Source organism: Chenopodium quinoa, unplaced genomic scaffold, assembly GCF_001683475.1.
Source record: "Chenopodium quinoa cultivar QQ74 unplaced genomic scaffold, ASM168347v1, whole genome shotgun sequence".
Taxonomy (NCBI): domain Eukaryota; kingdom Viridiplantae; phylum Streptophyta; class Magnoliopsida; order Caryophyllales; family Amaranthaceae; genus Chenopodium; species Chenopodium quinoa.
Window position 1 is genome coordinate 13,263,014 of NW_018742204.1, and position 14,204 is coordinate 13,277,217.

Genomic DNA, 14,204 nt, shown 5'->3' on the forward strand with positions numbered 1-14,204 from the left:
GCGGCCCAATGATCTAGAGAAGGGCCTATTATGAATGATCATTCCTAATGCAATTAGGATCAATTATATTTTTTTAGAATCTTCTAGAAGGTTCTTTTAAATCCTAATGGGATTAGGATTGATAATTAAGTTTTATGAGTTTTATTTGGAATAAAAGAAGTGTTTTAAGTGAAATTACGATTTTACCCCTCATACGGAGTTTTACGATTTAATATTATGAAACAATAGAAAACGTGTGGAAAAATCTCCTGCAGCGCCGAACGCCAGGCAGTCGCCTAGCGACATACCCTGTCGGCGGCGACAGAGTACAAGGGCTGTTGCGGCGACAGAGGCGTGTTTTATTCCTTTTCGAACTCTGATTCGTTTTTATCAAATCCGGACTGTTTTCATTATAAATATCGTCCTTAGACCTTCATTAATTCTCACCAACTCTCATCAAGAAATTCTTGATATTCTCTCTCTCTTTTTGTAAACCAACTTTTTACAAACAAAATTCCGCATTCACAAGCACTAGACACACCTAGTCAAGTTCGAAATTGCCTTCGCCCTAGACGTAAAAGGTTTGATATTTCTAAGGGTTTGGTCCCAAATCTCTCTTTCAATTATTTTATTTTATTTAATTGTTTTGATTTATATTTTTCCTTGAAGTTTACTAACGCGTGTAATTTTTCATTAGAAAGAGGTAGAGACATCCAAGTAAGTGCTTTAATTGTTTTTATTGATATGATACAGAAATCATCTTTAGGTTGTTATTTTGATTCCTAGTATCATGTTAGGATACTTTTCTTAGTATGATGTTTAGGGTAACAATAAGTTTCTTAATTATATCAATTATGATTTCTGTGATGCTTCCTATTTTCTTTCCTAATAGCATGTTAGTATCATGTTAGGGCTAAAACTTTGATATTTATTCTTTAGTGACATGCTAGGGTTTGTTATTAATCTTGTTAGTATCATGCCTATGATCTTGCTATTATTATTCTTTAACATGATTATGATTATGATTATGATTATGATTGTTATTATTATTATTATTATTATTATTATTATTATTATTATTATTATTATTATTATTATTATTATTATGTTTCTTGATATGCTTTTATTATTATTGCTTGATCACCACTTTTATGCATGTTTAAAGGGATTTTGGTGTTTGTAATCACGCTTAATAAGATAATTAATAATCTGGTTTGGGTTAATTTGATTATAATTCAAGTGATCACCAATAATAGTTTTGTTTGTGCATTAATATTCAACCAACATAGATAAACAGTTTTAGGGTAAACCTATTGATTGCATGTTAGTCAGAAAGCGCACATGAATACGAGAAGAATAAAGTAGAGGCCTATTATTAGGGCGAGTTCTTTCTCTTTTAGATTGAATTTGTACCTTCATCCCTGAACTTCCAGTCTTGGTTCCAGACCTATTGGAGTTAACGATATCTTGGGTCGTTAAGGGGTGTAACCTTCACCTTGTGAACGATTTACAAGTTCCTAAAACTTGTTGGCGACTCTTTTGCTCTAGCTTCCTTCCCTTTGGACGCCACCATGCTTAAGTGTATGATCACAGTGGGGCTCAAGTTTGGGGTAATGCTTGAAATATTCCCTACAAGGGGTTACTTGTATTTTTTTTCAAGAATTACTTGTATTTTTTTTCAGGGGTTACTTGTATTTTTTTTTTCCAGGGATTACTTGTATATGTTAATTCAAGGTTAATTGTATGAGTTACTTATTCAAGGGTTGCTTGTATGAGTTACTTATTCAGGGGTTACTTATATGAGTTACTTCAAAGGTTACTTATTTGAATTACTTTTTCAGTGGTTATTAGTTACTTATTCAAGGGTTGCTTGTAGGCCCATACCAAACCAGTAAAACCCTACAAGTAACCCTCGACCGAAACCAATAACACCCTACAAGTAACCCCTGACCTAATTAGTAACACCCTACAAGTAACCCTTGATCAAAACAAGTAACATCGTATAAGTAACCCCTGACCAAACCAGTAACACCCTACATGCAACCCCTGACCAAACCAGTAACACCCTACAATTTTTGACGTAGAATGTTCGACCTAAGATTCCACAAAAAAAATGAGCACAAATTTCTTTGGTTCTCATCGATTCACTATTTCAAATGTTGTATATGAACTTCAGGATGATTAATCACAATTTTCCACAAGAATTTAACACCCAATTTCTACAATTTCGGGCTTTAATTGCAACAATTTGGCAAAGAAGAGAGAGAAAATGGGTGGACTAGAGATATGGTTGTTGGTGATGTGTGGTTTGGCTTGAAGAAGAAGCTAAAGAAAAGAGGAGAGAGAAAATGGGTAGAGTAGAGATATGGTTGTTGGTGATGTGTGGTTTGGCTTGGAGAAGAAGCTAAGAAAAGAGGAGAGAGAAGAGTAGTGGTATTTAATAATATAAAAAAATAATAATAAAAATTGTGGTCAGCCACATACAATTTTTTTTTTATTTTTATTCAGTCCGTCTTGTTGCTGCCCGTCACACCGTGTGGCCACTTAAAGTAACCCCTATACATTGATTAAGTAACCCAATAATACCGACCGAGAAACCCCTATAACACTGACCTAGTAACTCTATAACAATGACGAAGTAACGCCTTAAACATTGACCAAGTAACCCCCATTACTATACATTAGCGAAGTGACCCCTGTAGTGACTAGCCATACGATATGGCCAGCCACATATAAGACTTTGTGTTTTTATTTACTTATCTTTTTTCTAAACTTTATCTTTGTTACGGATTTTGCTAATGATTTTCTACGATGAATCATTTTAACTCGGTATTTGTTAAAAGGAATAAACACAGTATAATTTATCCTAACTTTTAATGTTTATCTTTGTGACTAAAATCCTATTTTATGAGTGAGTGTTCTCTATAAATAAGAGAGTTCATTTTATGAGTAAAGTTAAAGGTGGGCATGGGGCGTGCTGGCACGCGGGCGACACGAGCCCGGCACGAGTCCACCAGCGGCACGGCTCGGCATGGCGGCCCAGGTGTGGGGCGTGCCGTGAACAAACTTTTTAAAAATAGGCATGGGCATGGCGGGCGACACGGTTCACCATGGTATATATACATATACATATATGTATATATGTATACATATATATGTGTATATATGTGTATATACATATATGTACATATATACATATATGTACATATATACATATATGTACATATATATATATATATATATATATATATATATATATATATATATATATTCCGCTGAAAACAAGCCTCATGCTGAAAACAACAAATCCCAACCATTCATTATATTAGCACAAAAGATCATACGGTTCAAAAGCCCTAAGATCTTTCCAACCTTACATATAATCAATTAAACTTTTTAAAGGTCACTACATACTAAATTAAGGTAACTTTATCTAAATTGACGAAATTTACATAGAGTCACTATACATAAAAATAAGGAAAATTTGACATTTGCTACCAACGAAAGCACCTTGCTTCACATTTACTACTGGTTTAATTTTTTATTTTATTTTACTACCACCCTGTAGGGAATATTTAAAGTATCTCACACTTGAGCCCCACAGTGATCATACACTTAAGCATGGTGGCGTCTAAAGGGAAGGAAGCTAGAGTAAAAGAGTCGCTAACAAGTTTTGGGAACTTGTAAACCGTTCACGGGGTGAAAGTTACATCCCTTCACGATCCATGAGATCGCTAACTCCATAGTGGTCTGGAACCATGACTGGATATTCGAGGATGAAGCACTACTACAAAAATGGCCAAAGAGACCCAAGATAAGAGACTGTTTATTTCAATAACGGGTATCTTTGTTTAAAGAGACCCAATATCACAAATAACGGGTCTCTTGAAACTTAATAAAGACCCTTTATGAAAGATAACCGGTCTCTCTTAATTTTTATTATTTTTTTATATAAAAATGGAGAGACATGTGTTCTTAAAAAATCGGTCTCTAGACCGAACACCTTAGACCGCCTATTCAAGTTAGGCGGTCTCTTGCTTTTTTTTTTCCAGCTTTTCACGCTACAATTTTTTTTCTTTATCATTTTCTCTTTAATTTCCTTTACCCCAACGGCCCAACCCACTCCTTTATAGAATTTTTTTATCTCTCTCCTCCTTGAAAACGAAACCCTACCTTGCTTCCAGCCTCCAACCTTAGCTTCTTATTCCTTCTCTTCCGCAACCATCTCCCCCCTTTGCACTTCCATTACTCACACTCACACTTCTTCACCCATTCTCTATCCTCATCTTAGCCCTAATACCGCAAACATCTTCGCCGCCGCACACTCATCACCACTTATCACATGCACGCAGCATCGCCAGCTTGTCATTCCCCTGCTTCAAAGAATCGGTACATTCTCTTTTGGTTCAAAGGTTTGTCTTTCTCTCTCCCCTCTTCATCTTTTCTTTCCCTTTAATATTTGGGTAATTTAGATTAATTTTGTAAGCAAAATCCATTTTCACTTTGAGCAAACTTTCAAATCTTTTCTTTCCCTTTAATTATTTTTTGAATGAGTTGATTTTTGATTTGATATTTTGGGTAATTTTTCTGAATTTTGTTTCTGTAAGTTATTTGGTGAATTGGTTTTAAATTTTGGAGATTAATTTTTTAAGCAAACTCCATTTTCACTTTGAGCAAACTACCACATGGAAGAGTATATAGAAAGTGAAATTTGGATCTCATTTCACAATTTATTTCATTAGTTAAAGAGGATTAATTTCAGTGAATTTGTTGTAATTTTTTTTTTTGTTTAGTTATGCTTTTTCTTTCATTTTCTGCAAGTTTTTTCAATGATATAATTAGCAATTCAATTGGGATATAAAGAGTAGTTTTTTTTTAGGGTACTCCGTCATTTAAAATCTGGGTTTTGTGTTTGATTCTGAAATTTTGGACTTTTGAATTTGCTTAAGTAAATCTGGATTTGGATTGCACGATGTAGTTATATATGTACAGTTTTTTTGGGTAAAGCTAATTCATATATGTTAAGTTAATTGCAGAAATCATTTTGACCGCTTCATATTCGAAGCTAAAGACAAAGATCTACACGAATGACTTGTTAAAATTCACGATGAAGAGGATTAAGGATTTTTTTTTTAATAATTACGGGTTTTGTATAAGTTTGTACTCTGTATCAGGTATAAAATTAAGATGATAATTTTACATGTATAAAAATCAATTATTTATTTTGATGAAATGTAATTTTAATTTACGTTTCAACAATTAAATAATTTTTTTTAATTTTTTTATGACACCAAGAGACCTGTGAAGTCAGATAAGCGATCTCTGTTTTACAAAATTAGAGACTGCCTAAGTTCAATAGGCGGTCTCAGTTTTCCGAAAAAAGAGACTGCCTAACACCATTCTAGAGATCGCCTTTCAATAATAAGCAGTCTTAATTTTTTTGTTCTAGAGACCGCTTCTATCAAAGCATTTACTTTGCCAAAGAGGCCGTGTAGCTAGAAGCCGTCTCTAAAGCAGTCTCTTTGGCCTTTTTGGACGGGTCTCTTTGGCCTTTTTTGTAGTAGTGAAGGTACAAATCCAACCTAAAAGATATTGAACCTGTCTTAAAAATAGGCCTTTACTTTATTTTTCTCATATTCATGTGCGATTTCTGACTAACATACAATCAATATATTAACCCTAAACATGTTTAATCTATGTTGGTTGAATATTAATGCACAAGCAAATCTATTATTGGCGATCACTTGAATTATAATCATATTAGCCTAAACAAGATTATTAATTATCTTATTAAGAGTGATTACTAGTACAAATTTCCTTTAAACATGCATAAAAGACGTGATCAAGCAATAACAACAATAATATTAAGCAACATGATAACAAATAATCATCATCATATTAATAATATTCTCAATAAAGCATAATAATATTAGCAAGATCTTAGACATATATTAACAAGATTAATAACAAACCCTAGCATGTCATTAAGCATTAAAGATCAAAGCTTTAATCCTAACATGATACTAACATAATATTAGAAATAGAAAGCAACCTAAGCATGATACTAGAAACATATATGATATTAGAAATATTATTTAATACCCTAAATATGATACTAGGAATTATAAAGACATCCTAACATGATACTAGGAATTAAAATAATAATATAAAGCATGACAAAATATACGCGTTAGTAACTTCAAGGAAAATAATAAATCAGACAATTAAATTAAATAATTGAAATAGAGATTTAGGACTAAACCCTAAAAAATTATCAACCTTTCACGTTTAGGGCTAAGACAACTTCAAAATTGGCTAGGTGTGCCTAGAACGAACTAATGAATGCGGAATTTTGTGTGAAGGAAAGGTTTAGAAAAAGAATAGAGAGAAAATAAGCTTCTAAGCTTTTAGAGAGAAGATAATAGAATTAGATGATTGTTGATTGTGAATGAATAAAAACGGGGGTCAAGGACCCTATTTATAGAAAAAATAGTCTGAAACGATAGAAAATACTTCAAGTTCTATACAGAATAAAACTGGCACCTGTCGCTAGACGACAGGCACCAGCGCCAGGCGACAGACTCTGTCGTCCGGTGCTAATTAAAAAATAGATAAAGTGCGCTTTGTACGTAATCCTTTTCTTAATATGATTAAGCAATTAGAATCCGCGTTAAACAATTTTAAGATCAGATTTATCATAAAACACTTATTTTATTCCAAATAAAACTCTTTAAAATAATAATTATTAATCCTAATTCCATTAGAATTAAAAGAACCTTCTAGATTATTCTATAAGATTAAAATCAATCCTAATAAAATTAGGAATAATAATTAATAGGCACTCCTCTAGCTCATTGGGCTGCATATAAAATTCATTTTGGACCCAATTTAGTATTTTGGCCATATACAACTTCCTCATTATTCATCGGAATTGGGCTTATAATATATCGTTGGAAATCTCTTTTCGAGCCCAATCCAACTACACTATTATTGGGCCCTTATCATGGACCAAACTAAATTGGACTGGTTATATTCATAAATAAAGCACATTTTCAAATACAGAAAGAGAGATATTTTAATAAAAACAACCGCATCACCAGAATTTTCACACTTTCACTTCGTTTGATAATTAAATGTCGTGAAAGATATTCATCACTAGGTTTGGTTTTGGGGAGACACATTTGGGTGTCTACACACCAAAAACCCAAAGTTATAGATATCACTACCACTTAACGGAATCTGTTAGGATTCCGTTAAGTGGGACCCATTATTTCATTAGATAATAATTTAATTTATTAAAAAAAATTTAAAAAAAAAATTGTTTTTTTTTTAAACTCCCAGCCACCATCTCCCTTCATGGGCTGGCTTTAATCGTTCGTGCCGACGCCTAAACGGTCCCCCGACACCGACGAACTCCACTACCACCATTTCCCAAAGTCCATGCTGCCCGAAACCACCTTAAACGTGTGAATTCGAAACCCTAAAACCCGTTGGTGTTGGTTTTTGAGTGGGGGAAGGGGAGGGGGGTCGATTAAGGTTGGGGAAAGGGGATATAGGCCGTTTCTAGTTGGGGGAAAGACGTCGTTTTGGGGAAAGGGGAAATAAGAAGCAGAATAACTCGCAACGCTACCGAGAAAAAGATGATTGCACTGTAATTCCCTTAAGCGAAAACCCCAAAAAACAAGCTGATATACCCCTTCTACATCAAATTTCTGGCTATCTAATGGTATTAAATTCAATTGGGTGTCTAAAAATCGGGTTTTTGCTGTCAAAGAATCGGGTCTTTAGTCGGAATTTGAGGTGGGCGGGTTCAATTCGGGGTAGAAATCTGAAGTGGGTGGGTCCATTTCTAGGGTGGTTCAAGGTGGGAAATGGTTGGATGAGAGAGAAATTGAGGTAGGAGAGAGAAATTATGGAGTTGATGAAAACAAGAATGAAGGGTGTGAGTTGAGTAAGGAAGGTAATGATGTTTAAGATGTTGTTTGAAGATTGGAAGTGTTGCAATTTGAGGCTGAAGAAGTGAAATTATCTGAAGAGCAGATTAGAAATAATGACCAAGCTCCAAAATGGTAAGAAGTTGGTCATGGTGGTTTTGGGGCAACGTTGATAGGGGAAATGGATGGGTGAGGTCGCCGGCGCCGGAGGATCATTTACGCGCCGACATTGATGAGGAAACGGAGGTTGGATGGTGGCAATGAGGGTGGTTAAGATGGAGCGGTGGCTGAAAGATGGCAGTGAGGTGGTTGGACGATGGTTAGGCCCCACTAACGAAAATGGTAACGACACAAGGCTAAAGGTAGTGATATTTATAGCTTTGGATTTTGGGTGGTAGTAAAATAAAATTAAAAAAAAAACCGGTAGTAAATGTGAAACAAGGTGCTTTCGCCGATAGCAAATGTTAAATTTTTCCTAAAATAACGTAACTATATCAATTTTGATGATATTTACACAAAGGTCATTATATACAAAAATAAGGTAATTATATCAATTTTAATAACATTTACATAAAGGTCACCATTTACAGAAATAAGGTAACTATATCGACTTAGAGTTTTTTGACACCATTTGCATAAAGATCACTATATACAAAAATAAAGGTTACTATATATAAAAATAAGGTAACTACATCAATTTTAACAACATTTCCAAAAAGATCGCTATATACAAAAATAAGGTTATTGAAACAAATTTTACAACATTTTTATGATGCTAAGGTCATTGTATACAAAAATAAGGTAACTATATCAAATTTTGACAACATTTTCATGATGTTAAGGTCATTATATACAATAATATTTTGAGCGAAACCACTATCATATGCTCTTTTACATCACAAGGTTGTTGCCCCCCTCCTTTGTTCTTGCCCCTAACAACCTAAGCCTTCACTCCACCATCAGCTAACTTACATAACACCAACAAGCAACAATAACAACCTTGTAACTCTACTGCAACCTGCAAGTATTCACCCCCACTCACCTACTTCAGCACAACCCAACAACACAAAGTAGCTACGCTTTCCCACAACAACCACCAGCCACCTTAATTCGCCTAGCCATCTATGTGGTTCATCCACCTCATACCCTCCAAATCCACAACCAACCTCCGCCAAGTCACATGACCAGCTATCGCAATAACCACCACAACAGTCAAACCGCAACATCAGCAGCCACAACTCTATTAGACACCCACATAGCGCAGCCACCAATTGCTTCACCAATTCGTCACCAAAGACCGACTACAACATCACCAATTCAACCTCTAACAGTCAACAATTCAGCCACGTGATGATAAAATTCCACTAATTTTTAGAAATATAAATCACACACAAGTACATTCAGATTTAACTAATGAATTACATACTGATGCATATAGATTATAAATACTCAAAATCCCCAAATTTAATTAGATAAAATTCTCATATATTAAAACTATTATAATAGACAAACGCGCAAATTCATTAGATAAAATTCAGCATACAACTCACAATTGCATTCGAAATCAGAAGAAAGTCAAGAATAAATTACACATAAGAACCTAATTCACTCAAATTAGATCCAGAGAGAAATTTACATAGAGAAAAATGATAGTGCGTGGTGAATTTCACCACAATTATGATTGAATATCTCTTCTTAATGTATATAAGAATGATGTTTTTGAGAATAAAGGTGAGATTCATGAGGAATTCATGATGACGACCCAATTAAAAGGTATTTAGATTATTATTATTTTTTTAATTTTAATTTCATTATTTTTATGGTTTTTTGATGATTATTTATATTTGTTCATTGATTATGGTTAACAAATTCGTTATTGAAAGTATCTAGTTTTCAATAATATTTAGTATTTGCATTTTTTTTTTTGTAAATTTGTGTTATTTTCAAAGGGCGAAGATGATGCTCTTCAAACTATAATGAAGGTTCTTTTATTTGTTTGATCCATATTTATCTTTTTAAATGGAATGAAATATGTACTTTTGAGTTGGATTAATATATGTTCTTTTAGTTTGAATAATATTTTCCTTACATTACCAATTATATTCTTTATTGTATATGTAGATTTTAAATGTTTCTTAGGTTTTAAATTATATGAAGTATGTTCTTTTTACGTAATATTTTTTTTCCTTTTGAAACAACATATAAGTGTTCTTTTATGTTCTTAGAATAATTTACATTTTTTTATATTAATTTAGAAAATCTAATAATTATGTTTTTATTTCTTTTTTAATTCGTAATCAGGATTATGAAGGTTAATGAGAAGTTTTTGGGATAATGATGGACATTTAGATTTAAAGAGCTGAGCATCCATAATATTAAGAAATAACCTCCATGATATTGATAAAGAACATGATACTATCATGTAATGAATAACAAGTACATTAACCTTATCATCAAAGAACATGGACATTTAAAACAATTTATTAGAATATTTAAAAAATATCATTATATGATATAATAATGTACATATGGAAAAAGAACGTTGTTAAATTATACAAAGAACATTACAAGTTATACATATGAACATACCAAATTAAAAATGAATATAAGAATAATAATAATAATGAACATGATAGTATTATGAAAAGAACATTATTTAAATTTTAACTAGCATGATAAAATTTTGAAAATGAAATTTTAAATTTAAAAATTTGAAAATTAAATCTTGACTTATGATTAAGAAAAAAAATCTCGTAGAGGATAATTATTGTTAGAAAGTAATTTTCTTAAAAAGATTTACCCTAAGATACAAACTAAAAAGATAAAGAGGTAATTATCTTTAACTTATTTAAAATCTATGCTAAAAAATTGTAATGTTCTTCACCTTTTAACGGTATGTTCTTTTCACTCTAATTATTTGTTCTTTACATTCCATCTCAAAGATTTAAAAGCATTGTGTTCTTTATGTGTAAGCACTATGTACTTTATTGGTGTACCTTGCTCAGTACACTAGTGTAGACACCCGTTTGTGTCTCCCCCAAACCAAACCCAGTGATAAGTACTTTTCACGTCGAATCATAATCGAATGAAGTGAAAGTGTGAAAAGTCTAGTGTTGCGGATAGTTTTAATTTCTTTTCTCTTCTATTTGTTTTTGAAAACCTATTTTAAGAAAACAGCCAATCCAGTTTGAATGGCCCATGACATGGGTCCAATAGTAGTGTAGTTGGATAGGGCTTGAAAAGAGCTTTCCGACGATATATTATAAGCCCCCGATGAATATTGAGAAAGTTATGGCCAAATTACTAAACTGGCCTGGTTTGAGCCTTATAGGCGGCCCAATGATCTAGAGGAGGGCCTAATATGGATTTATCATTTCTAATGCGATTAGGAATGGTTTTAGTCTTCTAGATTTTTCTAGAAGGTTCTTTTCATTCCTAATTCAATTAGCATTGATAAATTGACTTTTGTTGACTTTTTAGAGTTTTAATCAGAATAAAAGAATGTTTTTGAGGAAAATACGATTTTATCCTTCTGTACGACAATTTCTATCTGATTTTAGAAAACGCGTCAATAATTAAATTACCGCCAAACGCCAGCATTAGCGCTTGACGCTAAGCTTGGCGCCTGGCACTAACGTTAGCGCCTGGCGCTAATGTCATCGTCTGGCGCTAACCTCGTTTTGCGCGTCATAACTCTGTTTTGTTTTTTTTATCTTTTTGACTGATTTTCTCTATAAATAGCCTTCTAAAACTCCGTTTTCATTCACCAACTCTAATCAAGAAATTGTTGATTACTCTTTCTCTTTCTTTTCTAAACTAGCTTTTCTCAAAATACAAAATTCCGCACTCGCAAGATCTAGATACACCTATCCATATTCGAAGTTACCTTCGCCCTAGACGTGAAAGGTTTAATTTATGAGGGTTTGGTCCCAAATCTCTTTTTATTATTTAATTTAATTCTTTGCTTTTATTATTTTCCTTGAAGTTACTAACGTGTGTATTTTGTTATTAGAAAGAGGTACGAGGCATCCAAGTAAGTGCTTTAATTGTTTACATTGTTATTATGATATAGAAATCATGCTTAAGTTGTTGTTATGATTCCTAATGTTATGTTAGGGCGTTTTGATCTTCCTAGTATCATGTTAGGGCTAAAGTTTTGATTTTTATTGCTTAGTGACATGCTAGGGCTTGTTACTAATCTTGTTAGTATCATGCCTAGGATCTTGCTATTATTATGCTTTAACATGATTATGATAAATATGATTATAATATGATGTTTTTTATTATTATTATTCATTATTATTATTGTTGCTTGATATTTATTTTTATTGCTTGATCACACCTTTTTATGCATGTTTAAAGGGAATTTGTACTTGTAATAACGCTTATATAAGATAATTAATAATCTTGTTTAGGGTTAATTTGATTATAATTCAAGTGATCGCCAATAATAGTTTTATTTTTGCATTAATATTCAACCAACATAGATTAAACAGGTTTAGGGTTAATCATATTGATTGCATGTTAGTCAGAAAGCGCACATGAATACGATCAGAATAAAGTAGACGCCTATTATTAGGGCAGGTTCAATCTCTTTTAGGTTGGATTTGTACCTTCATTCCCGAACTACCAGTCATGGTTCAAGACCTATTGGAGTTGACGATCTCCTGGATCGTTAAGGGGTGTAACCTTCACCTCGTGAACGGTTTACAAGTTCCTTAAAAAACTTGTTGGCGACTCTTTTGCTCTATCTTCTTTCTCTTTGGACGCCACCGTACTTTGGTGTATGATCACAGTGGGGTTCAAGTTTGGGGTAACGCTTGAAATATTCCCTAAAGTTTTTGGCGACTCCACTGGGGAGGATTTCTATTTTAATTCCTGAAATTTATTTCAGCAATGATTTAGAATGAGTGGATAAGACTCGAAATGTTCTAAGTATTTCATGTGCGTAATTTTGATTAACATTATTGTCATATGCATAAAAAAGATCTCATTGGAAAGACCATCCGTAATGAGTTAAAACATAGGATTTTTACACGTAGGAAATTTGAGGAATATCTTTCATAACTAGGATCTAAATAACACTGCGCGAAACTGGAAAATTTTATCGAGCACAGAAAGCTGCTGAGCCATGTAGGAATTAGCGTCAACAAAAAGAAATTAGCGCCAATATTTTGACTTTAGCGCCAGACGACAGCCCTGTCGCTAGGCGCTAAAGCCAAAAGCTGGCGCAAGCCTCTGTTTGCTCGATCCTACTTCCTGATTGAGTCTTTCTCACTTTTCTGAAACCCATATGTGTTCTACATATGGACATAACCCTCTGGGAATTCATGCTCCATCTACCTGATTGAACGCTCTGAGCAACAAAGGGTATATCTGAGAATGTTGAATTCACCAAACCATGGAAGCGAATTTTTTCTAAATTCGCGGTGTCCCATCCACTCGTGCCAACCCTTCACGGTTAGGCTTCCGCGCGGTGCATCTGGACAATTAACCATGGACCCTCTATTGACTAACCCATATCCCAAACTTTAGAGAACTAGAGCCATGGTTAGGTTGCAAACTCATTGCATCATATCGTGCCTACTTGACTAATTGTGCATTATTTGTTGTGCATATGGTATGTGTTTTTCTTAACCGTTTGTTTGACTTGTGCTAAGATTAAATAAATTACTGACTAAAAGAACTTTGCCTAATTAATTAATTAATTAGAGTAAATAAAGTCTAATATTTTAACCAGAATTGACTTAGTACGACTTTGGGCATACGCCTGTTAATCAATAATACCGAAGACAGTTTCAGATCGACGCTCCAGCAATGGCGCCAAATTTTGAACTGTAGCTCCACTCTGTGGAGTGTGGCGCCTGGCGACAGTTCTGTCGTCTGGCGCTACACTGCAAAGAGAGGCGCTAGTCCTGTCGTTTTGACGACAGTTCGGTTTATTGCTCGAGTCATCACTTTGTGTCTAATTAACCAGTTGGCTAAGTAATTCGGTTAATTTTTACTGTTAATAATACCTTGTTAAGTCATTAATTTAGTCTAGGCACCAAGTACCATGGTTTTACACAAAAGTCCAAGCATGTCACTTACACTCAACGCACACACCAATACACATACTTTGACCATGTCTAAGAAAGTCTTGTATGCGCGTTTTTTTCCGTCATTTTTTTAGGGGGGTAAGTCGCATATTAATCCTCCAATTTAAATACCATACTTGATTCCTAAAAATATATACCTTATTTTTGCCGAAAATATGCACTTATTTTTTTTCCTCTTTAAAACCGTAAAGTC

General features: G+C 33.6%; 1 long non-coding RNA gene across 1 annotated transcript; it reads left to right on the forward strand.

The window, feature by feature from the left end:
* Positions 1-3,949: 3,949 nt before the first annotated feature.
* LOC110693144 lies at positions 3,950-5,204 on the forward strand. Its single transcript, XR_002505560.1, has 2 exons — positions 3,950-4,391; positions 5,016-5,204. It is a non-coding gene; the product is annotated as an uncharacterized LOC110693144 (long non-coding RNA).
* Positions 5,205-14,204: the final 9,000 nt, after the last annotated feature.